The 24,189-nt window shown below is 41.4% G+C and overlaps 1 protein-coding gene across 4 annotated transcripts in view; it reads left to right on the top strand.

Annotated features, from left to right (window-relative positions):
* Positions 1-9,644: 9,644 nt before the first annotated feature.
* Positions 9,645-24,189, top strand: part of sox13 (SRY-box transcription factor 13) — a 52,032-nt gene continuing 37,487 nt past the window's right edge. For all 4 annotated transcript variants that reach the window (XM_080025712.1, XM_080025710.1, XM_080025711.1 and 1 more), the window contains exon 1: positions 9,645-9,979. The gene's annotated coding sequence lies outside the window, so the exon portion shown is untranslated. The remainder of the gene's footprint in view (positions 9,980-24,189) is intronic.

Raw genomic sequence — 24,189 nt, 5'->3', positions numbered from 1 at the left:
CAGCCAGGAGGTCCTGGCTCTCAACCTGCTCAACAGCTCCACATTCAACATCATGAGTGGTTGAGAAAGTGGAGGGAAGGACAATTTTTTTAAACATTATATTTATTGGTTTTTAGCATTGAAAATACATATTATCATACATACACACATACATAAACACAAACACACACACACACACACACACACACACACACACACACACACACACACACACACACACACACACACCTAATGGAAGGACAATTTAAAGGCTAAACATTCACCCCTCTGTCGCTCTCTGCGCGTGCACCTGCAGAGAGAAGTACCCGTTTGTAGCGTTCTCTCTTCTGATTGGATATCAGGCTGTGGGATCCAAGAAAAGTGTATTTGCCGATTACATGCAGAGCAGGTGACTGAGAGACCTGTGTCATGAAACGCTCACACTATAGAAGTGATCACTGTATAAATATAGAGCGATTGAACACATATATTAACATTAATATATCGCTCACATCACCTTTAAATATGATTACTACTCCACATTTAGCCTATCAGCTGATAACATGACAGTTTTACATCCGTATTCGCTGGCCTGATTTTATTTCATCTTTTCTTTAAATGCCTCTCCCCCGGTGCGTCTCTCTGTCTCACAGCTGCATTTCCTACACTCCCCCCTGCTTCCATATTTTGACTTACAACAGTTTGTCTTCATTGTTTGGATGAATTGTTACAAACAAAAGGCCCAGTTTTGAAGGGGAGGTGCGACAGACACAGACACAACAAGAACTTGTTTCATTTTGAGAAATCACAAATATGTGCTACAAATTGTGTTTAAAGGACCTAAAACATATACCGGCTGTTCAAATCGGCTCTCATGGAGTTATAACTAGGGCTGTCAGCATTAACACGTTAATCGTGATTTGATTAAAGTCAGAGCCTATTTGTCCCTACGTTGCACCCATACTTGTAGTCAAGCCAACACCATAGCTTCCTGCTTGCTACTGCCGTTGTTATAGAGACGAACGGCAACAATATGCTTCTGAATGGCTCATTTTACTTAAAAACAACAAAAACAACAACATAGTCTCGAATGCTTGTGAGGAAATATTCACTGATTTTGACAAACAGCGATTTTGACAACAGGCTGTAAAAGTCAATGCGAACCATGTAAAATAAAGATGGAGCAGGATTTCTTCATCGCCTACTGGCTAGAGTTCTGCTTAGCAGTTCAGCACTCTTTGCCACTGATGGCCGAATATATGTATTGCAGCAATACCAGTGAATAAAAAGGATAAGCTCATTGATAATGACAAAAGAACAATTGGAGCATTCCACACCCCACCATTTGAAACAGTCAGGATGTAGAGTGTCCTTTATGTACTCAAGTACAAAGTAAGGGCGTAGGAGAAAGGGATTATCATTACTTACATCATTATTCATTATTAGCAGCTTTACACTGCTCCGTTTGCCCAGTCAATTATGACCCACCTTGAAACAAGACTGCCTGTTGTTTTTAAAGTAAAATACTACCTACTCTTTGGCTGCAAAGGTCTACATGTAGCACCAGAGCCATCCCTTTATTCACCAGCTGGGATCCATATGTACACAGTGTTTTTTTCAAGTCAACCTTGTAACAACTGTATCAATCCTGTGTTCATTTCATCAAAGAAATATAATACTCATATATACGGAGAACATTACACTTTTGGTCAATGCATAAACCACTGCCATATCTGATGTTTAGACTGCTCCCCTCAAGCTAACCCAGAAGTCTCAGGGTGTATTCACACATGCCGTGTTTAGTTCGGTTGAAACGAACTCAGATGCACTTCTGCCTTCAGTGCGCATCTTTCAGGCAGGTGTGAATACAGCAATCGCACTCGGGTGCGGACCAAACAAACGCTCCGAGACCCAGCTGAAGAGGTAGTCTCGGTGCGTTTCCAAACGCACTCTGCTGCAGTTCGTTTGTGGTGTGAATTTGTTCGGACTCGATCCGACCCAAATGCAGGAGGCACTGTGCCTTTTCTTTCTTTTCTTTTTTAATAAATAGCCGTCAGCTTCACATTATGGGAAAGTGTTGTTGTCGCCATTGTTAGGACGATAAGTTGTGGTTTGACCGGGAGCCCAGCACAATCTATTACATTTGATCGAGAGGACGCGTAAAAATGCTGAATGTTTTCAGCGATCAGATGAAGGAGAGGGGAGCGTCTCTCGCACAGTGCCAACAGGTTCACGCTGCGCAAGAAATGTGTTTTTATTTTGCTTCCCATGTACGGGACCGTCAATACTATCCCCTTGTCAGTTTGGAGCTGAACTGCGCCGACCCAGCTGATACACAGCTTAATCAGCTGAGTGTCAGCTTGAGCCTATTCTTCTCGCGTGACGCACGTCCAGCACCAAAAATACAGTAACAATTATATTTCACATCGTAGGCTACAAGCCACATAACGTGGCATTGACATGGGGCTACACATTATAACCATATGAAACAACAATACTTTGATGTTTTTCCTCTTTATCTATAAGTTAGATGTAGGCCCTTTTATTATTTTTAGCCCCATATTATATCAATGATATATATTTCGCAGTTTTAACTTTGTGCTTCCTGTTTCTCTCCACCCCCGAATGTCTGTCCAATGAATGAATGACCTCAGATCACGTGTGGTTTTGCTTCGTAATGCTGGTTCACTTGCAAAAGGGGCAATATGAAAGTGGACCACACCAAACAAAAACAATCAAAATTCTATTTGGTCTGGACTAAAGCAAGTGCACTAGCGGACTTTCCCAGTGTGAATACACCCTCAGTGACTTGTGAATTTGATGCTTTTACATTACATTGTATTTAGCTTGGTACCTACTCCGTCGAGGTTCAGAATAAATGTATCAGGTGCTAAATGGGGATTGGTAGAGAACATTGTGTCATCAATGGGTTGCAGTTTGTGTTCTACTTTCTTAAAAATAATTGAATCCATGACAACCACGCCCCAGTCGCTGGATGAGGTATGCGTAGCTGTTCCTTACCGGCCAAAGCAAAACTCCAGTGTGAGCTGGATGGGGCCACACATAATGAGAGTCTACCAACAACATGCTGCTAAGCGTTACGTTAAGTTGAAATTAAACAATAAGACAGCCTGCTATTACACGGTATGTATATATGAGTGGTAATGGACTGAACGTTACTTCATCCAAAAAGAAAATGTGACAATAATTGCCCTGATGAAGACTGAGTAGAAATGCATATAACATTAGCTGCTAAAGTTGCTATGTCAACCAGCTACAAAGACGGTACTCTCATGGGTACTATCCTGTAATGGATAACAGCCTCTAGAGACCGACCTGATACCAGAGTAGAGCAGAGCAGGTACCATGTAATGGAAAAGGACCATTATTAGACTGCATTTCTTTTAGTAAGGTATCTGTATCTGCCGCTCTGTCAAAGAACTGTTGATGTGAGTTCAATGCATGATGGTACAGGCTTGGATGATTCAGGGTAAACCAAATGACATCCAATAGTCGCTTTGGTTCTGGACTCAGCCTGTCTGAAGGGCAGCAGAGATTAAAAAAAAATAAAAATAAAGAGGTCCATGCATCATGTTTTCTCCACTGGCCTACCCTAAAGGGCACTTGATCTTTTCCCTTTTAATCTAGCCTTCTATAGGGGCTTTAACAATATCAAACTGAGCCCTCACAGCCACAGATGATGCCACACTGCAGCTTTAAAGAGGACCTATGATGCTTTTTGACTTTTATGACCTATAAACGTTGTTATGATGATTCATAGTCATGCTTAACCATACTAAATTATCAAATAATGACTTACATGCATTTCGACGTATTCCCTGCTGACCGTCTGGGGTGTCTGTGCAGAGCACTAAACACTATTCTAGCCAGTCGAGAAGTCACGTCTTCAAAGCGGTCTACCCTTTCATAATTCGTGACGTCGCATAAAAATTCGTGACGTGACCACGCGGATGTTTCCATGTATGGTAATGCTGTCACTTCCCTGTTCGCGTCTGCCTCGCGCCCTTATAGGTCCATGCTCGCGCTTCCCGCCACTGAAAGTGTTCCGGAAGGAAGGTAACCAATCACAACGGAGTGGGGTTTGCAAGAGGGGGGGAGGGTAGCGGAGATGGCCGATGCACAGGCGGAGGGAGCGGAGATTGCCGAAGCACACACACTCAAGTGTTGACAGGACGTGCTGGATCGCCAAAATAAGAGAAAGAGCTTCCCGAAAATCTACATAGTTTTTTGTGATGTGATTCGTGTCAGGTTGCTCTATAGCAGTGTAAAACAAGAAATTAAGACCAGAAAAGTAGTATAATAGGTCCTCTTTAAAGCCCCTTGTAAACCCCAATCCACAACATGCTTCTAACTATGTCATCTGGGGAGTTAGTTGCATGATAATAAGGATCTGAAAAGAGCTATGCGTATTTAATCAATCCAAATTAAAGACATGGTCATTTAGGTTTGCTAAACTTTACAGTAATTTGGATTAGATGAGGTGGGCTATGCCCTGGTTCTTATGACACGGTAAGTATTTTGAACCAATCACAGCAGTTCTTTGCCTGAACATTCTAAAAAAACAATTACTGTTGCCATGGAGGCCGGATACTGCCACGCCAACACAGTCCTGTAAAATGGTCTAAAAGCAGTTTTTTAAACAAAGTTTTGTAATATTTATGAAAACATCTTTTCAGTCAGATTTTAATAGAGAGCTCATTGAGACACCCAACTTTGATATCATATATTAATATGTGCTATTTTAGACCAGGTTTCCAGAGGCTTTAAGGTTGCTATCAGCTATACGGGCTCAACCTACTTTATTACATACAATTGAATGCCACATCAATGTCTATGACTGGCCAAACAAAAACCTGCCAGCGCTCTTGGCTGATGTTGAGGGGTCAGTTTATCTCACTGGAGGGTGTAAAGAGGTTCATGTAGTGCTTGACTCTCTCCAGTCATGAGGAAGATGTAAGAAGTCAGGACATCACAACACACACAGAGACAGCAGGTTCCCCTCACAGCAAGCAGGAGCAAAGGCTTCAAATGTACAGCAGTGCATATAAGTGTGTGTGTGTGTGTGTGTGTGTGTGTGTGTGTGTGTGTGTGTGTGTGTGTGTGTGTGTGTGTGTGTGTGTGTGTGTGTCACAGAGGGAAAAAAAGAACTGACAAGATGAACAAAAGAGGAAAAAAGGACATTAGAAAAGTGGGAAAGAAAGGAAAAGGTAAAAGGGGTAAAGTGTAGATGGAGAGAAAAAAAGGAGAAGTGTAGAAAAGGGTTTCGTAATCTCGCTCGCTATAGCGGTGGTGTTGTTCCGTCTCCATGGCGACAGGCACAAAGGCCCGTGGTTGGCCATTGATGGCTAATTGTATTCTTCACAGCTCTTTTGTTAATTGTTGTCTGCCCAGCTCCCACTTCCTGCTGGGCCACGGCACAAAGCCACGAACAGGAGGGATTAGAAATGGCACATCAGCTCTCTCCCCCCCACCCCCGACCCCCCAACAACACACAGCCAAGCTCTCTCTACCTCTCGCTCTCTCTCTCCCCCTCTCTTTCATTCTCTCTCCCTCTCTCTTTGTCCCTCTCTCTATCTCTCTCTCTCCGTCCCCACAGAGCCGCACCTCCTTTTATCTTTTCTCACCGTGTGCACTCCCATGACCTCGTCCATTCTCCCTTTCTTTCCCATTCTCTCTTTCTCTTTCTTTCTCTCTCTCTCTCTCTCCATGTCTTGATATGAAGTCTTCACTTCTTCAGTCGCATTGCTCTGATGTTCAGTCAGCTTGTTTTGCTTCTTTGCCTCCTTCACTGCAAACGTTATTGACATAGACACAAGTAAGACAATCGCACTGCACAACATGTTTACTCTAATGCAGAAATTTAAAAGTATATTTCTCTTTCTCACAGTTGTGGCTTTTTTATCGCATGAAAAAAAGTTAGAGGAAATGATCGAAATTTTGGGAATAAAGTTGAAATACAGTTTCATAAATAAATTAGGAATGTGTTCAAAAAACCCAGTCACATTTCTCTGACCTCATGACATCATAAGGGGGGAGCCCTGCCCCCTCATTAACTTAACTGAGCACTACCTGTGATAAGCAAGACCTCAAGAGTCCAATCAGAGCAGACCAGGCTTTTTGGAAGGCGGGGCTTAAAGAGACAGGCTCTAAAACGAAGCATTTAAGACAGAGGCTGAAAAGAGGGTATTCCACAGTCATTTGCAATGATGGGATTTAACAGTTTTATGGACAGAACTCCATGAAAACAGTTTTAGTAGAAACACAAATTACAAATTTAAACCTGAAAAGTAGCATAATACTTGACCTTTAAAACACATGCCTCACAATGCCTCTTTATAAGGCCAACAATGGGGTACAACCTCATAATATTAAACAAGAACATTGCCTCAGTGTTGAGTGTACATCAATACTGATGCACAGTGTTTGCCAATGAAGTCATCATCTTTTCATTTGACCATCTCCCTGTTTAGACCATTATCACACAAACTGATGTGTTCTTCTATTACGCTTCGAACAGTCTGTGATATCTGTTACACTTTTACCTGTCACACAAATATCATATTTGGAAAGTGTGGGGGAAATTTGTTTTGACAAAAAAACTCCTTCTCTCTGCCTGTCCATTCAATTCTAAGTGTAATTTTCTCCATAACTCCCTAACTCATGGGCTTACTGACATGTTTTAACAAATACATTATATAAATATATCCCATTTCTTGTGAACAATAAGTTCTTGTATTATGTTTTCAAACAAAACACTGTAGAAAGAAAAATGAAATCAAACCTCATTTTCTAATTAATTCAAGGGGGAATTCCAGAGATTGAGGAAAATATGATACTCTGAATAAAACTTTTTGGGTGGAAATAAGATTTGGTATTTTGTAATAAAACAACTAGAGGTTCATTGATTACGAAAACAGTTTACCTGAAAAGACACATTGTTGTGGAGTTCATCAAGTGTTATATTAAACCTTTTTATTTATTTTCAAAAATCAAATTCTATTCATTCAATATACTCTATAGTATTTGGGCGGTGGCAGTTGCACAACATTTTTTTTCAGAGAATACAAACGTGTTGCTTGGATACGGGTTCATTGTGAAACTTCTTTGGATTGGTTCTTAACAGGACCATTAATAGGTCACTTACAAAAGATGACACATTTGGCCAATTCAGCCATTACTTGATTGACAGAAAACATATCGCCACCAGTTTTGATATTAGATGAAGTCGTTTATTAGGCAAAGGTACTAAAACGTTTTGCTATTTGGCTTCTCCATTGTGCAAACCTGCTGCTTTTTCTCTGTTTCATATCATTGTTCACTAAACCTTAATTTTCAATCTTCAATAATTTTCTATGGACCCACACCCTTAAGAAACTGGACAACCCTCCCACTAACACTACAATGAAATAACTGAGTCCTTTCCATTTATGAGATTGAAATGCGATAAAGACCTGATTGTTGTCCTCCATATGGAAACATGCACCTGTAGCTATGTGGTGAACACACATCTGTTTGATAGAATGACCCTACTTTAATCTCATTATATATTTGACAAGGGTTCAAACATTCATCCACATCACCTAGAACCTCAGATTACACTCTTTCGGCCTATACCCCCCCCCCCCCCCCACCCATCATATTATTTATTCCTGCCCGCTCTTTAAGGTTTTGTCAGATAATAGAAAATCCAGATTTGTTTCTAACAGAAATGTGACATTCCTTGTAACTGAGTCCAGATGGGACTGATTTACTACAGACAGGTTTAGTTCTCTGGGCTATTCACCTTCCAGGAAGCTGGATTGTCAGCTCATCTGGGAGAATATTTGCACGTTTGTTTTTAATGGTTTTGTTTAAATGAGTTATTAAAACGTTTTTTTTTTGCTTTTTTTGCTTTATGTATTATATTTAGTTTTAGTTTTATATCGTAATACTTCTTTTACAAGTAAAATGTTGTATCTTGTATCGCAAGACAAGTGCATTCTTATTTGGATGAATATAAGCTCCTCTGGGCTTCCTTAGTTTCAAGTTTGATTTACTGCTATCACCAGTTGATGTGTACCGTGATATGTGCCATACATATAAAGTATTAACGGTCACTACGCCTCGAGCATTCCTTCTTTACAACCCGGCCGCCCGCCTGTATTGGGCAGAAGTTACCACATAAAACAAGTAATCTGGACTTCATTTTCTAAGTAGCTTTAGTTAATCCAACTACGTCTCCCTGGGGTATAGCTTCAATTCAGTTCAACTACTTCCACTGTGAACTCAATGTTAGTTTGCGTTGCTATACAGAAAAGAAAAGCTTCCCAAATACTGCCCATGTGGTTGCAGAGTGAGTTGAACTAAAGTGTACATTGTAGCCTATCTGGATGAATCAGAAGGATGAATAGAGGATGGCAACTGCTGGGGATCAATAAGTGATTGACAGCCTGATCGACGTGTGTGCTAATGTGACAAGCAGCCAGTGACACATAATCGTTAAGGTTTTTTATTCTCTCTCTTTCTTTCTTTCTTTCTATCTATCCATTCATCCATCTATCCCAAAGTAAAACCATCTGGAAATTGGTCCCTCTCTCTTTAAAGGTGCAGTGTGTAGAATGTATTGGCATTTTTCAGAACAGACATGGTAGAAATGGAAATGAATATTCATAAGTATGTTTTAAATAGTAAATGGTCGCTTGAAAATGGAAGGTGTTTTCTTTTATTTCCTTAGAATGAGCCTTTAATATCCATTGGAGTGATCACCCTTCATGGAGACAGCCCTGTCAGAACGGACAAACTTAAAGGTGAAGTAAGCGATTTATTTATGTTAATATAAGTGTTAAATCGCTCTTTATTCATACAGTGATCACTTATATAGTGTGCGCGTTTCATAAAGCCGATCTCTCAGTCAAACACTCTGCATGTAATTGGCAAATAAACTTTTCGGGGATCCCACTACTGATAACAAATCAGAAGAGAGAACGCTACAAACCGGCACCCATCTCACTGCCGGTGCACGTGCAGAGGACAGATGGTTGTATGTGTATGCACCTACAATGGCTGAGCAGGTAAAAATCCTTCCCAATGTCGGTTTTGATGGTTTTTATCATGTTTTATCGCACTTATGGTTCTGAGATGATGCTAGATGACTCACTGCTTGAAGACCGTGCAGTGCATTAATGTGGTGACGTGGGGACGAGGGAGGGGACTGCAAACTGCAGTAACTGACAGGAAGTTAGCTAATCTGACCATTACGCTTACTGAACCTTTAACGGCCTTACGCATTTTTATAGAAATAATGGTCGTCCTGTGGAAAAGCACCTGTTGGGAGACGAATAAGAAATATATAAATTACTTCACACATCTTCACCTCATTACTTGATCTTGTGGAAAGACTTGAGGCAGTGTTAGATGATGCCATCTTTAAACACTAGACTAGTGTAATGTCCTTGAAGGCCACGATTATAGCTTCTGTAATTACTTTAAAGGGAGTGGTTTTCAAGGAAGCGTTGCAACCTTGAATTTTTACAACTTGATGCCACTAAATATTCCAATATTACACACTGCACCTTTAAGTGGGAGGTGAGTCCGGCTGGCAGGGCGCTGCGGTCGCTCAGTGTTGGAAACCCAGAGCAGTACTGCCTGACTGACTGACTGACTGAGTGAGAGCAGGGTGCACGCTCTGTCTCCAAAACATTTTACGCGCCGCAGCACTATTCACTCCAACGCCGTCATCTTACCACCACATCCACCACTCCCCACCAGTAGCAGCCAACAGCAACAGCCGGCTTTCTACACTCCCGACCCCGGATCAGAGAAGTCCTCCACACACACCGTAAAGCAGCGAGCATAGCAGCAGTGTGTCTGTCCCTCAGCCAGCCAGCCAGCAAGCGCAAGTTGAATGCGCTGAAGGGGATTAAAGCGGAGGAGGACGGAAGTTTTTCTCTTTTTTTAACCTTTTTTTCTCGTGGAGAGCTCGGGGCGCACCGGGGAACTGGTGAGTCTATGGCCTGGTCTATCCACACCTTTCAAACTCTTAACTCTCATTTGTAAAAAAAAAAAAAAACTGCTACAGCTTTTGTCTTCAACTCTCCCTTTTAGATGTGTTAAGTTTTTGTGTCTCTAGCCTATACAACGTTGGCTTTTCCTAACGTTACACACGTCTCAGCTGTGAGTGAGTGATGTTGAATGGAATCAAATGATCACTTTCAAAGGGACCTTGGTTGATTGTATTCCACCACATTTAAGGAATTTCTAACTTCTAAAAACATACTATTTTGCTCCCCCCCCCCCACCCCTCCATCATCCATAATTCAAACCCATCACCCAGTTTGCGCAGACTTGAACCAATACGTTCTCTCCACTCCACTCCACATCCACATGCAACTTTATAACTCTCTTGTAAAATCATAATGTTTCTCTTCTAAAATGAGCCAGTAAGCACAGAGGCAGCTGACAGTATTATCAATGAGAGGAGATCATGCTAAAGATGATGATGAGCATGATGGTGTCAGTCCTGTTGGAAGATGCAAATGAGCAGATAGGAGTAGACAGGACAGGCTCACCCCAGGTACAGGTGTCAACAGCTCTACCATAGACTTCAACACCTATTCTCTTTATAAGGCTTCTTCACTTCACTGCTGATTCAATATATAAAAGTGTGAAAATGAATAATTAGAATGTTTATCCAGTGTGGAGAATGATAGTGCAGTTGTCTGTCTGTTGTGTGTCACATTTGAAAAGAAAAATTACACTCAAGGATTGGTTGAAGTGAGAAAAAAAAACGGAGAATAGGATAGGGAAAAACTGCTTTGGTGTGCCTATCCTGGAATATCTTTTAAGAATCCATAGATTGGGCCAAATATTTCCTTGGACACAGTCAGAGACTTGTGACAGGTGAGCATGTCACTTACGTACAGTTTTTTGATATTTTAAGTGGAATTATCTTGAATGTTTTTAATTGTTTTTAATCGTTTTCCTTTTATACTCTTTTATTGCTCGACTGTTTTGTATCGTTTTTCGATTTTTAAATGAGTTTTATGTTACCAGAGCGTCATTGTAAAATGAGAACCTCGGTCCCAATGGATTTCCCTGTCTAAATAAAGGTTAATATAATAATAAGGGAGGCAGTTTCTTTCACTTTTGATATGAAGTTAGTATAATTGGCGTCTAACTAATAGTCCTGGTCCCAATCCACGTATATAATTTGAAGCATTGTAGATTGGTGGAGCATGCATGGGGTCCCACCGAATGGAACCTTTTTGAGTGTTCAGGGTACCCCAGCATGTGAGAAAGGCTCAGTCATTATGGTCTGATGTGGATGGACAGACAGCTGTTCTGGGACCGTGCAGAGGTGTGACGTCTCAGTGTCAGCGCAGTGAACAACAGAGTATGAAAAAAAGCTTGTGGGGTCGCACTGAACGGTGAAGTTGTGTGTGTGTGTCTGTGTGTGTGTGTGTGTGCGCGCCCGTCTTTACAGTGGCTGGCTCCGTACAAAGCTGTCAGTCAGCGGGGAGTCCCTGACCTTTCTCTTGCACTCTTCTTTCTTTGCTCGTTGTTCACTCTCCTCACCCTCTACTGCTGCTGCCTGTATACACTCCTCTACTCTACCTCCTTTTTCTTTCTTTCTTTCTTTCTTTCTTTCTTTCTTTCTTTCTTTCTTTCTTTCTTTCTTTCTTTCTTTCTTTCTTTCTTTCTTTCTTTCTCAGACTAGTAAGCAGGACAGTAATGTGGTGTCTTTATATGCGGCAACTTGCGCGGACACACACACACACACACACACACACACACACACACACACACACACACACGCACACACACACATGCTTCCATCATGCTCTTTGATCCCCACAGTGGGGGAACAGGACAGAGCAGTGCAGAGAGCCTGTCTTTCTGTCAGCACCACTACACACCTCTCCTTCTCTCTCTCTCTGTCTGACACACACACACACACACACACACACACACACACACACACACACACACACGTTTGTACTGTTATACTTGTGAGGACATTCATTGACATAATGCATTCCCTAGCCCCTTATCCCAACCGTAACCATCAAAACTAAATGCCTAACCCCAACCCTAACACTAACACTAACCCTAACCTAAACTTAATTCATACCTGAACCTTAAAACCTAGTGTTAACCCTCAAACAGCCCCTTAAAGGCCTGTCCCAAAGTGAGAACTGGACAAATTCTCCTGACTTTCCAAAAATGTCCTCACTTAGGTCGCAAACTCAAATTGCTTCTCACAAATATAGTTGTAAAGGAAAACACACACACACACACACACACACACACACACACACACACAAACACACACACACAGAGGCTAATCTCTAGTACTGGTTTGGCATTTCAACCTTCACCCCTGCCCCCCCCCCCCCCCCCCCCCTCTTTGGAGCTGCTTTGTCTTCTCAGGTGAATGAGTTCATGAAGGACGAAAGGTAACCCGGTCGCTCACTCTGTCTGTCTCTCTGTCATGTCTTACAACATAGCCAGGGAGTATACTAGTTTGTCATTGGCTGTCAAGTGTCATAAAGCAGGACACCTGTGTAAGCACCATGCTATATGAGCATGAAGTTATATTTCACCTCAGGTAACAATGGAGAAATAGTCTTTATGCATCATACTAGTTAACTGGTCAACGAGTAGCTCATTGTGGACGTGTTGGTATTGGTAGCCTTTAGCTGTAAAAAGTCTTGATTTAAATCAAATAAAACTGAACTAAAACAAAACCAATGTAAAGGACGTGTTGTAATCACTCCATTGGCTCCATGCCAGTCTGATGTAGAAAGTAATAGAGCCCACCTTACCTGTTTGTCATCCGGACACCTTGCAAAAATAGACTTTCAAATGTCTATGTTTGTTCGGGAGGGGCATCTTTTCATCACACAGCCATGACAGAATATAATCATGCATTATTATGATGTCAGGGTTATATTATAAGCCTATGCACAAAACTCTTTACATTTCTTGGTGGTATAAACAACTACAAAATGACTGCAGTTATACTATCTGCAACTTTATCTGACAACGTGTGTGTGTGTGTGTGTGTGTGTGTGTGTGTGTGTGTGTGTGTGTGTGTGTGTGTGTGTGTGTGTGTGTGTGTGTGTGTGTGTGTGTGTGTGTGTGTGTGTGTGTGTGTGTGTGTGTGTGTGTGTGTGTGTGTGTGTGTGTGTGTGTGTGTGTGTGTGTGTGTGTGTGTGTGTGTGTGTGTGTGTGTGTGTGTGTGTGTGTGTGTGTGTGTGTGTGTGTGTGTGTGTGTGTGTGTGTGTGCCATGTCCTATACATTGGACGTCTCCATAAAGGCAGCAGAGCGGACAAAGCCTTTTCCCCGCTCTCTCCTCCTGAGCCCCTTATATCCTCTGGACATTGTTTTCTAGATCCTATTGAACCAGGAGTCCACTGACAAAACACCACAATGGAGAAGAATGCTGTGTGTGTTTGTGTGTGTGTGCGTGCATGTAGTTATGTGTGTGTCTTTGTGCGTGTGCAGGTGGTATGTGTGTGTGTGTGTGTGTGTGTGTGTGTGTGTGTGTGTACTCCTTGAGCGCAGTGTGAGGCCCGGCTAATCAAAGAGAACAATGCTGTGTTCTGGGGGGGAAGCCTTGTGATCTGTTGAAATAAAAACCATGTGGCTGTATTGTCTCCTATAGGAGAAAACAGTCAGCTGGTTGACTGACTGATACACATGCTGACAGGACACAGGTTACGCCTGTCAGACTGGTCAGCATTTCACAGCTCATTCAGGGCTACTTAATGCAAACCTGATGAGTGTGGTACTGGTTCACAATTAGAAATAAATAATCAACTTTCTAGGCTAGCAGAATGATCTTAGCATGGTATATATTCTTTGTAGAAAAGAAAAAAAGACTACTATTAAGAAAGTACAAATCAGATTCAGTTCATTTAGTGGCCAAAAAACAGTATTATCAATGTAATTCAAAAGACTCAAGAAAAACTGTATCTTTTCAAAACTTCCAGTGGGCTCCTATAGGCTAAAAACAGTCACTTTCCAAACATCAGAGGATTTGCGGCTATTGAACTGTGGAACAGTTTTAACTATTGTCTCACCTTTTGAAGTAAAAATCAATGACAATTGAATAGCTAGTTTTCGATTAAGGGAGGTTTTTCTTTATCCTCCGATAGTTTTACTAAGAAAATATTTTGCACAAAAAAAGTGAGCTAAATATTGCAGACTTGTTTTTTCATGTCGTTTGATTCATATTCAAATTTCAAAAAGACTGGAGATTAAAGCCCCTATCTCACTGGGCTGCGACAGTGTGCGACAAGTTGGAGACACAAAATTGCGACCAAATATGCAAATTAGCGACAATTTTCACTTGCAGTCTCACCGAGTTGGTTCCTCACGACACGTTTGCGAATGTCCTGCCCAACACTTGCCAGGAGGTCGCATTTATGTCTCGCGAGCGTCGCACGACCGTCTCATTTTTGTCTCAAATCAGTCGCAATTTAGTTTCATAAGTCGCCAACCCCTCGCAAAGTTGTCTCACATTGCTCGCACTTTCTGACTCGCGGAAACTAAATTGAGAAGGGTTTGCAACGCGTTGGAGACACCTGCGACCACTCTGAGACTGTTTTGAGACAGATTTGTCGCACACTTTTTTTGAACATGTTCAAAATTCATGCAACAGGACTGCGCGGCTCTGCGACTCATGCGAGGAAATTGAGACCTCCGCGAACGTTTGGAGACAGTTTAGAGACTCGTTTGCGAATGAAGTCTCCAACTTGTCGCAAACAGTCGCAGCCCAGTGAGATAGGGGCTTAATGATGCCAAAATATCCCTTAGGAAAGCCATTCATTTAAATTAGAACTCTTGCATGGGCAACAGTTCAACATATAAATCCATACAATTCCATGGATTGTTATGGTATTTTAATATGACTATGACAGTTTGTGAATGCACCTTTGATGACTAAAGCACAATGCAAAATAATCCAAGGTGTTGGAGCTCAATAGCATGTGTCACAAATGCATCTATTGTGTAGTAAAATGACATAGCTGTTTTATCGGTCCAGAGTGCCGAAAAATAACTGTCAGTAACTGCTGCTGAAAGATGCTGTGGATGTAAAGCGTCGATCGGTTTGATGTGAAATTTTTTGCGGTGTCAAATTTGAATTTATACTCTTGTTTCTATTCAGGCTTTCATGGGGCGGTTAAGATTGTTCCTCCGCTGTGTTGTAACTTAAAAAGGTTGGATATAAGTGAGATTATTCAGGTTAATTCTTCACTACATAGTTGATAAGAACACTGTATCACAGTCCGTTCCATGTCCTCTTTTGCATTATGTTAACAGCCTGTTTGACATCAATATCACAAATACATAATCCAGTACATTTAGTGTGAGTGCCTCTCGGTCGTCCCTCTTAAGTGTGGATAGGCGCCCTTTTTTCCATTTAAAAGAAATATGAAATCTGTCAGGAGAAGCTCTTCAGAAATGGTGTCTTTTTGAAGGGAACACAAAGATGGAGAGAGAAGGCTCTTTTGATACTTACTCTCTCACTGTTATATCATTCCGCTCTGGACTTTATTCATTCTTTCAGCTGTCCACCTGTTGCCTTGGCGAAGGGTGAAAGAAAAACAAGAAAATTACTTAATAATAAAACTGCATAGGAAGCACACACACTTCTACACACACACACACACACACACCAGTGTACACTCAGACAGTGGCTCAGGCTGCGCAGGTGATGATAAAGGACAAGCCTTATACTGATGATTGGCCACACTCAGATAAAACCTAGAGAGAACAGTAGCCACACACACACACACACGCACACACATACACTCACTCTCAAACCTGCAAGCATCTACACACACCTTCAAGGTAAGATTCTTTGCAAACTCTTTAAAAAATGTGGATAATATGAGGGAAGTGTGTTTGCCTCGTTTTCACGCAAGTTTAAATATCTTGTAGGATTTTCATGTATTTTGTGTGTGTGTGCGTGTGTGTGTGCGTGTGTGTGTGTGTGTGTGTGTGTGTGTGTGTGTGTGTGTGTGTGTGTGTGTGTGTGTGTGTGTGTGTGTGTGTGTGTGTGTGTGTGTGTGTGTGTGTGTGTGTGTGTGTGTGTGTGTGTGTGTGTGTGTGTGTGTGTGTGTGTGTGTGTGTGTGTGTGTGTGTGTGTGTGTGTGTGTGTGTGTGTGTGTGTGTGTGTGTGTGTGTGTGTGTGTGTGTGTGTGTGTGTGTGTGTGTGTGTGTGTGTGTGTGTGTGTGTGTGTGTGTGTGTGTGTGTGTGTGTGTGTGTGTGTGTGGGCAGCGATGGAGTCTGGACATGTGTAGGTTTCTAAGTCTGAAAAGCCTGCAGATTAAACTGGGGATTTTCAATAACTATTTTGAAGGATCTCGTGCCGTCTCGTACAACATGCCGTTGCAAAGTGCATTTGAATTGTGTGCCAGCTGTACTCACTTTGAATGTGCACTCACTCGCCCGTGAACGCTGTCATAAGCTCATAATAACGTGCTAATAATGCCAGAGTAAAGCCTAGCGCTTTCAGGCTATTTATCAAGCGCTGTAAATCAGTTTGGGGAGAAGAAAGAGAGGAAGCATCCTTGAAACGCTGGCTTGCATTTCTCATGCCACTTTTTGAACACTTTCTAATCCTTAAAAAAAGAAAACAGCACTTGAATTGTATGTGTTTGTGTGTGTGTGTGTGTGTGTGTGTGTGTGTGTGTGTGTGTGCGTGTTAAATGCAAGTGTGTTCATTCAGCGCACTATGTCAAAAATGACAAGCTCCTACAAGACCAAGGTGTGTTTCTTTAAATGCAGTTGTTGAAAGGGAAGCTTTTGTTGATGGGAAGTATGTGTTCTTCGTATTCTCATGTTTGTCAAAGTACCATAACCACTGGCGTTTCTTTTGTCCGTGTGTTCCCGTTATGCTGGTCACATAACGGCCCTGCATTGTTTTGCCCTACAAGAACATGAATGAGCGGGTTTATGTATGCTTAACGTGTGAGAGTAAATACTGTCGAATCTTAAAGGAATACTTCACCCATACGGAACCGGCGTTCTATCATTATAAAATCGCTATTATAATATAATGAATGAGGTTTTTCTTCCCTCAGTCTTTCCTAAGTCTTCCCTTGGCCTAGCTGTCCTCTTAATCCTAACCCTACATTTTTACTAGTGTGATGTCATACTAGTAAAATGTAGGGTTACACACAGTGAGATCATAAAACACTCTTTCTGCCTTTTCTCAGGCTAGGATGAACCGATTTCAAAAATGTTTGCATAGGATCACAGAGTTCAATACACCTTCATATTGCCACCGGTGAAGTAGGTCTTAAGGGCGAGACAGTGCAGGTGAATAGGGTCAAATGTTTAACTTAAAGATATAATCATAAATAAAACTTTACAATTTTTACTTACATTAAAACAATCAGTTTTTTTGCATTTCAATTGTTTCAATATGTTTGATTAGATAGATAGATAGATAGATAGATAGATAGATAGATAGATAGATAGATAGATAGATAGATAGATAGATAGATAGATAGATAGATAGATAGATAGATAGATAGATAGATAGATAGATAGATAGATACACACATTTGGCAAATCTAACTAATTGTGCGTACATTTGCCCATCTCTTTAAAACACTCAAATCTAGATGACAGACAGAGTTTAAAATCTTTGTTTCATGTGAACAACAAATTGGAGTCCAGCGTTTTTGCAGTATAGATTTTGGATACTGCTTTTCTTCCTTTTTATTTTTTGATTTAAATCAATCAATACTATGCGCAGGTCTTAAAAAAGCATTTTCGTCCTGTTTTTAAATGTATCATATATCAGACAACTAACAACATATAAACACATCCTTCTGTTATAACCTTCAGAATAGTGCTAAGCATGATTATGGAAAGTTAAGTTGATGTAAGTGCTTTAGAAGTTGAGTTTTTTTGTTTCAGAGTATTGAAAAAAAAACTAATGTTGAGATAATGGCTGTTAAAGATGGTTTTATAGGAGAAATATACATACAGACGCAAACAAATAAGGTTTGGTCAAATAAACACCAACATGTATATTTTGATAAATACATAAATGGATGGAACTTAGAGACAGTTTGAAACGTTACACTACATTGACAAAAAAAAAATGCCTGAAGGCTCTGCTTGCCTTCTATTGTTTCAGCTCCTGTTTGAAAATACTTTTCAGTGTTAACCGACAGATTTGCATCGCCATGAGAGCACAGTGTTGTGTTGGTCGCCCTGACTGAAGATTAAGGTGTATTAAGGCTTGCTGCCATCCTATTTTGTTCCTGGACATTTGTTTAATTCTGTGGCAATCGTGAGAATTCACAAACACTCTATTGATACCTGTGCCTCTGCACTCATATATAATAACATACCGGTTTCCTTGTTCATTTACATGACTTTTTCACTATGGGCCCCAAACAACGGCACTCGCTGTTGTCATGTGAAAACTTAAGCAGTCTTTGTGCGTGTGTGCGTGTGTGTGTGTGTGTGTGTGTGTGTGTGTGTGTGTGTGTGTGTGTGTGTGTGTGTGTGTGTGTGTGTGTGTGTGTGTGTGTGTGTGTGTGTGTGTGTGTGTGTGTGTGTGTGTGTGTGTGTGTGTGTGTGTGTGTGTGTGTGTGTGTGTGTGTGTGTGTGTGTGTGTGTGTGTGTGTGTGTGTGTTTGCAATGTCAAAAGATTGTTTGTTTGCGCCACAGTCTTTCTAGCGACATGATTTGCAATTCATTTCAAATGAGTAAAATCTAAAACTACAGTACAGGACATTATATGTTTGCTTTGTGAAAGTTGACAAGGTTTTACATAATAAAAGTAGTTTGAATGATAAAATGTTCCTGGACTTATCATTTGGCATCTCTTTCAGTGAGTGGCCCAATAAGAGATAGGCCTTTCTCTGCATGTCATTCTTTCTGACAGATCTGAGAGGCTGTAACAGCAGCTTTTTTTCTGCATTTTATCTCCTGCTCACTGCATTAGAACTAGATAAGGTCTGAAATACTGTATGTGTATCCCCCCCCCCCCCCCCCCCCTCACTGTTCTCCAGAAATAATTTTACAAATAATGCGGGATCAAACATATACAATTAGCAGGAATATGAACAGAATTTGCATTTTGGAATATATGTGCGTCTCACTGTGAAAAAGACGAAAAGCAGTGGCGTACTGGGTAGAGCGCGTATCATTCCCCCCGTCACTATATCTACTTCAAACTGTCAGATAGAGGTTAAAACACAAAAAAAATAGGAAAAGGTGAGACTGATGCTAGATATTGTGTGCCGTACCACTTTATGTCCTGCTTAGTCTGGTTCTGTATACCGCTACTGAAAAAGAGCTGCAGTCGTACTAAGATATTCAAAAAGGTACTATGGTATATAGAGTAATAACCTTGTTTCCATACAGAACAAAAAACATCTCACTTATAATAATTTTCTTTGGGTCTGATCTAAATTGTATTAGAATGTATGGTATTTATCAGTTAACTGTATGAAGACAACATTTTGTGAGGGTGACAACACTACGAGCTCCTTGCGTTTGTTGATAGATAGTTTTTATGAAATATTGATTATAACCTAAATATTTTAACAACATTGTTATTTGGTATAACTCATCTAGAGAGCCCCAGTCCATTGCTCTGCTTTCGTCTTTCTTTCTGCCTTCTTGAATTGGCATTTGATATTAATATTGACTGGCTTTTGACATTGACTCTATTGTTTTTGAAGCTTTAATACAGAAGTCAATGTGTTTTCCTTCGTCCAAAGACACCTTTCATATCCATCCGCCGTGTGCTCAGGTCTGCGGGCCGAGGCCGGGCAGCATGTCCTTACGCTGGTCGGCCCCGTAAAATGGACATGATCCGCGGCCTATTGGAGCAGGTTAAGACCTATGGCACTAAGTTGTTTTTTTGTAGTATAAGGGGCACATACCTGAGACACACACCCCCCCCACACACACACACACACACACAGCACAGACCCCCGCTAACTCTCAATGCTGAGACCAACAGGCCCCCATCAGCAGAATCACCTGTTGTCTTCTCCTTATACTGCTCAAAGGCGTCTCCATAGTAACACCTCACAAACCTTGCCCCCTTTAGCAACCAGAGACCCCCACCACTAACCATTACAAACTCCATAGAACACACGTGCACGCACACACACACAGACACACACACACAAATACACACGCCAGGCACACACACACACACACACACACACACACACACACACATGGGTGCTCTCAAGAAAGAGAAAACTCCATAAAACCACATGCACGCTCACACACGCACACATACACATTATACACGCACACACACACACACACACACATGCAAACACACACAGGATCATACTCACACACACTCACACACACACACACACACACTCACACACGATGGTGCTCTCAAGAAGCAGTGGTGAATGCAGCGAGGATATATAAAGTGTGCCGGGCTTTAAGGAGAGAGCAGCATTGTGTGGAGAGTGGGGGCTTGCCTTTGTCTGCAGAGCTAGCCTGAAGGAGCAGGGGATGGAAAGGCTGAGGGGGCGGGGGGGGCTTTGTGAAGAAAGAGAAGAAGAATGGAAAAAGTGGCCTTCTTCATACACATCCTTTCTTCCCATTTCTCTTGTTCTATCTCTTTATTGGGAGTGTGTTTTGTCCCCCTGCACTCCTCCTCCTCCTCCTCTGATAAATGCCACAGTAGCCTTTCGCTAAAGCCGCCACAATAGACGAGCTGTTTCAGAGAGAGAGAGAGAGAGAGAGAGAGAGGGAGAGAGAAAGAGAGAGAGAGAGGGAGGCATGAAAAGAAAAGAAAAAATGTCTGCCTTTTAACCTGTGCTTCTGAAAGGCAGAATAATAAAGCGCTGGCCGTGACTAAAGCCAGAGTCCTGTTCTGCGACTCTTTTCTCTCCCTCCTCTGTGTCTTTGTGAAGGTCGTCGTTGTGTGATGGGCCTATTTATACATCTTATTTAGAAATACTTTGACAGAGAGAGGGAGTGAGAGAGAGGGAGTGTGAGAGAGAGAGAGAGAGAGTGAGAGAGAGTGAGAGAGGGGGAGAGAGAGAGAGGCTTGTGAAGTGAACTGGAGCAAGATGGACACAGCAGGCATGTCTAACATGAAACTGATATCTGTTTTAATGCAGCTAAGATATAAAGTCAAGATTTATTTCATTTCTTATAGCTATTCTATTCTCAATTATGGTATATACTGTATATACAATACTGTATATAATCCAAACGAGTTATGATTATCAGTAGTGTACCGTTGTCATATTTCATTTGGCTGACATAACCACACTGCTTTAATGTACATTTCACTATGAACTTACCTGGAGTTATCACCTGTTGACTGGGAAGATTACACAATGTAGTCCTGACTACTTTACAAATAATAATATATATATATTTTTTTGTGTATGGTAACATTTCTGTCCTTGTGAAAGCCTTGTAAATACAGTAGTGGTTTTGCTTGTATTGGATGAGCATGTTGAAAAATGTAAAGACTCAAATGTGTCCTTCTGTTCTGCATATGACAGGGCCGCTCTCCAAATCATCTCCTTCTACTTTTAGACAAAGATTATATATAAAAGAAATATAAAAAAAAATTGTCATGCTATTTGTACATGTCCAGCAGTTAAAAACGTATGACGCATAGTTTAAACGCTCTAAAAAAAAGGCCTTAAATATCTCCTGTTTTGGAACCTTTGAGCCCGAGTATGTGGAACTAAAGCTGACACTAGATGTGTGCATTTATCAGTTTTATTACATAAAGACATGAGAAAAAACACACAACCACAACCCTGAAGACTTTGTCAGAGGAATCGCGTGCTCTGAGCCATTCTTGATGGTAAGTGATATTAATAATCAGTTAACATTCACATAGCATTGAAAATCTTACATAGTTGGAATAGTTTTTGCTGCAATTTATTCATCAACAGTTGTGGTTATATTTTATTTTTTTAATCAAATTTCCAAAACTCAAGACAAAACACGCAGAGGGCCTAAAACATATTAATCTGACTACACTGAAAGAGGTCTGCAGTGTATAACGTTATCTGAAACAAAATGGTCGTCTGTGATCCCATTGACAGCACACCAGCGTCTTGCCGGTTTCATTTAAGAGCATGATCCTATCTCTGTGGTCAGGCAACACTTTTAGCAGATCAGTTCTATCAGATAACACTGCACGAAGGAATGATTAAAAAAAACCTGCTGCAGTGAGATCTGCATAGGACTTTAGATTGGGTCAACTTGTGCTGTGCCAGAATAATGGGTTGCTGAACCAATGCACAAGAGATGACCAAGAATGTGTTTTATAATTTATTGGTCAATCAAATCATTTAGCTACTCATCATTAGCATCCCTAGCTCTAATCAAGATTAACTATAGCCAGTGTATTTTTCAGTGAGAAGTTCTGAAATCTCAAGGATAAACAGAAGAGAGCTATAACTTTTAAACAACCCGCTAAAGTAGAAGGTCAAATTACACTATTGCCTGCATAGGTTTTAACTAACCGTTGGTGTCTTTCTTTATCTGTGATAAGCCATTAATGCTATCTAAATGTTGTGTTTCCAACTTCTTATCTGTCTGCTGCTTGAAAAAGAAAAAAAGCTTTAAAAAAAGTCTTCCTCCATGAGAGAGCAGAGCAGAGACACACTATGTTTTTCAAATGGCTTCATAACGCCAGGGCCGTGCAAATCATGCACCTCCATATACAGTAGCTGGATGCAGTTTGCTGAATCATTAAACAATACAGACACTTTTCCAGCTATGTCTGCACTATCACAGCCATAGGAGCGAAGGTGTCAGGGGGTTGTGGGAAATGGTGTCCTCGAAAAAGTAGATATTAGAGCTGGGCCGAGCCGGTACCATGTAGTGGAAAGAATCATTATTGAACACCAAAATCCCTGTCCGACCTTGACTCTGTATTGCAAACGACTGACTGTAACTTACACTCGTTCCAAATCCGATTTTTGCATTAAAGGAAGAAGACTTCTTTGGTGGGTGCTAACAATTCCATGGCATTGCCTGTGATGTCCAGGACTGCTGTGGTTAATTTTATTACATTTAACTAGAATGCGTGGACATCCTCTTCCTTGTCTGCCTGACGCATAAAGAAGCCTCTTTGTGTGCTTTGTTTTGCCCCTTGGCTAAGTGTTAACACAGGGCAGTGTGTGTTAAAGCTGATTGGCTGTATTATCTTATCTTGTTTATCCCAAAACTGATAAAGTTGCATTTGACATTATTACTCCATTATTACTGTGCAAAAAACAATGACCAGCTTAAATTTCTTTCAGAAAATGTTTTCACTTCTTAATGTTTGCGGCATCGCTTTCTATGGGAGGATTTGGAAGAGTGTTGGAGCTAACTGTGTGTGTGTGTGTGTGTGTGTGTGTGTGTGTGTGTGTGTGTGTGTGTGTGTGTGTGTGTGTGTGTGTGTGTGTGTGTGTGTGTGTGTGTGTGTGTGTGTGTGTGTGTGTGTGTGTGTGTGTGTGTGTGTGTGTGTGTGTGTGTGCGCGCGCGCGTGCGCGCGCGCGGTTAGGAGGCCTCTGTTGGGGGCAGCCCCTAAACTCCAATGAGGAAAAGGGGAGTAAAATGTAGTCTTTGTGATGACTCTATCAGTCCATCGCAGCACTGGAGTTCCCAACAGTACTCTTTGTGTGATGAGCCGACCAGCCACCGCAGAACAACAGCACCTTATCAGGGGCCTTGAAGCGCTCTGTGTTCACTTCTTAGCACACACACACACACACACACACACACACACACACACACACACACACACACAGAGAAGCGTACACACAAGCGCACACACACACACAGGCAGACACAGACACAAACTTTCTCTTTCTCTTGGTTGTCCATCAATTTTGATTGATGGACAACCGTTTTGTAAAATAAAATAAAAATTTAAAAACACACACACACACACACACACACACACACACACAAACGCAAAACACAAAAAGCAATGAAGGGACCAGAGTGTGTATACTTGATGATCTTATTCTTTGCACTATGCACTTTATTGTCCAGTACCCTCGACATCAAAAGGCCAAGAGAACAGAGGAAGAGCGAGGGGAAGGGAAGGAAAGGAGAAGAGGGCAAAAGGCTTTTGTGCCTCCAGCCCTGAGAGGCCAATCTCTAATGAGGCCTAGAGTCATCAACGCAAGGAAGCTTTGTTGAATCTGGCAACGTGTGTGTGTGTGTGTGTGTG

The sequence above is a fragment of the Ammodytes marinus genome, assembly GCF_949987685.1.
Source record: "Ammodytes marinus genome assembly, chromosome: 4".
Taxonomy (NCBI): Eukaryota; Metazoa; Chordata; class Actinopteri; order Uranoscopiformes; family Ammodytidae; genus Ammodytes; species Ammodytes marinus.
The sequence above is the reverse complement of the archived record's forward strand: the minus strand, read 5'-3'. Positions and strand labels throughout refer to the sequence as shown.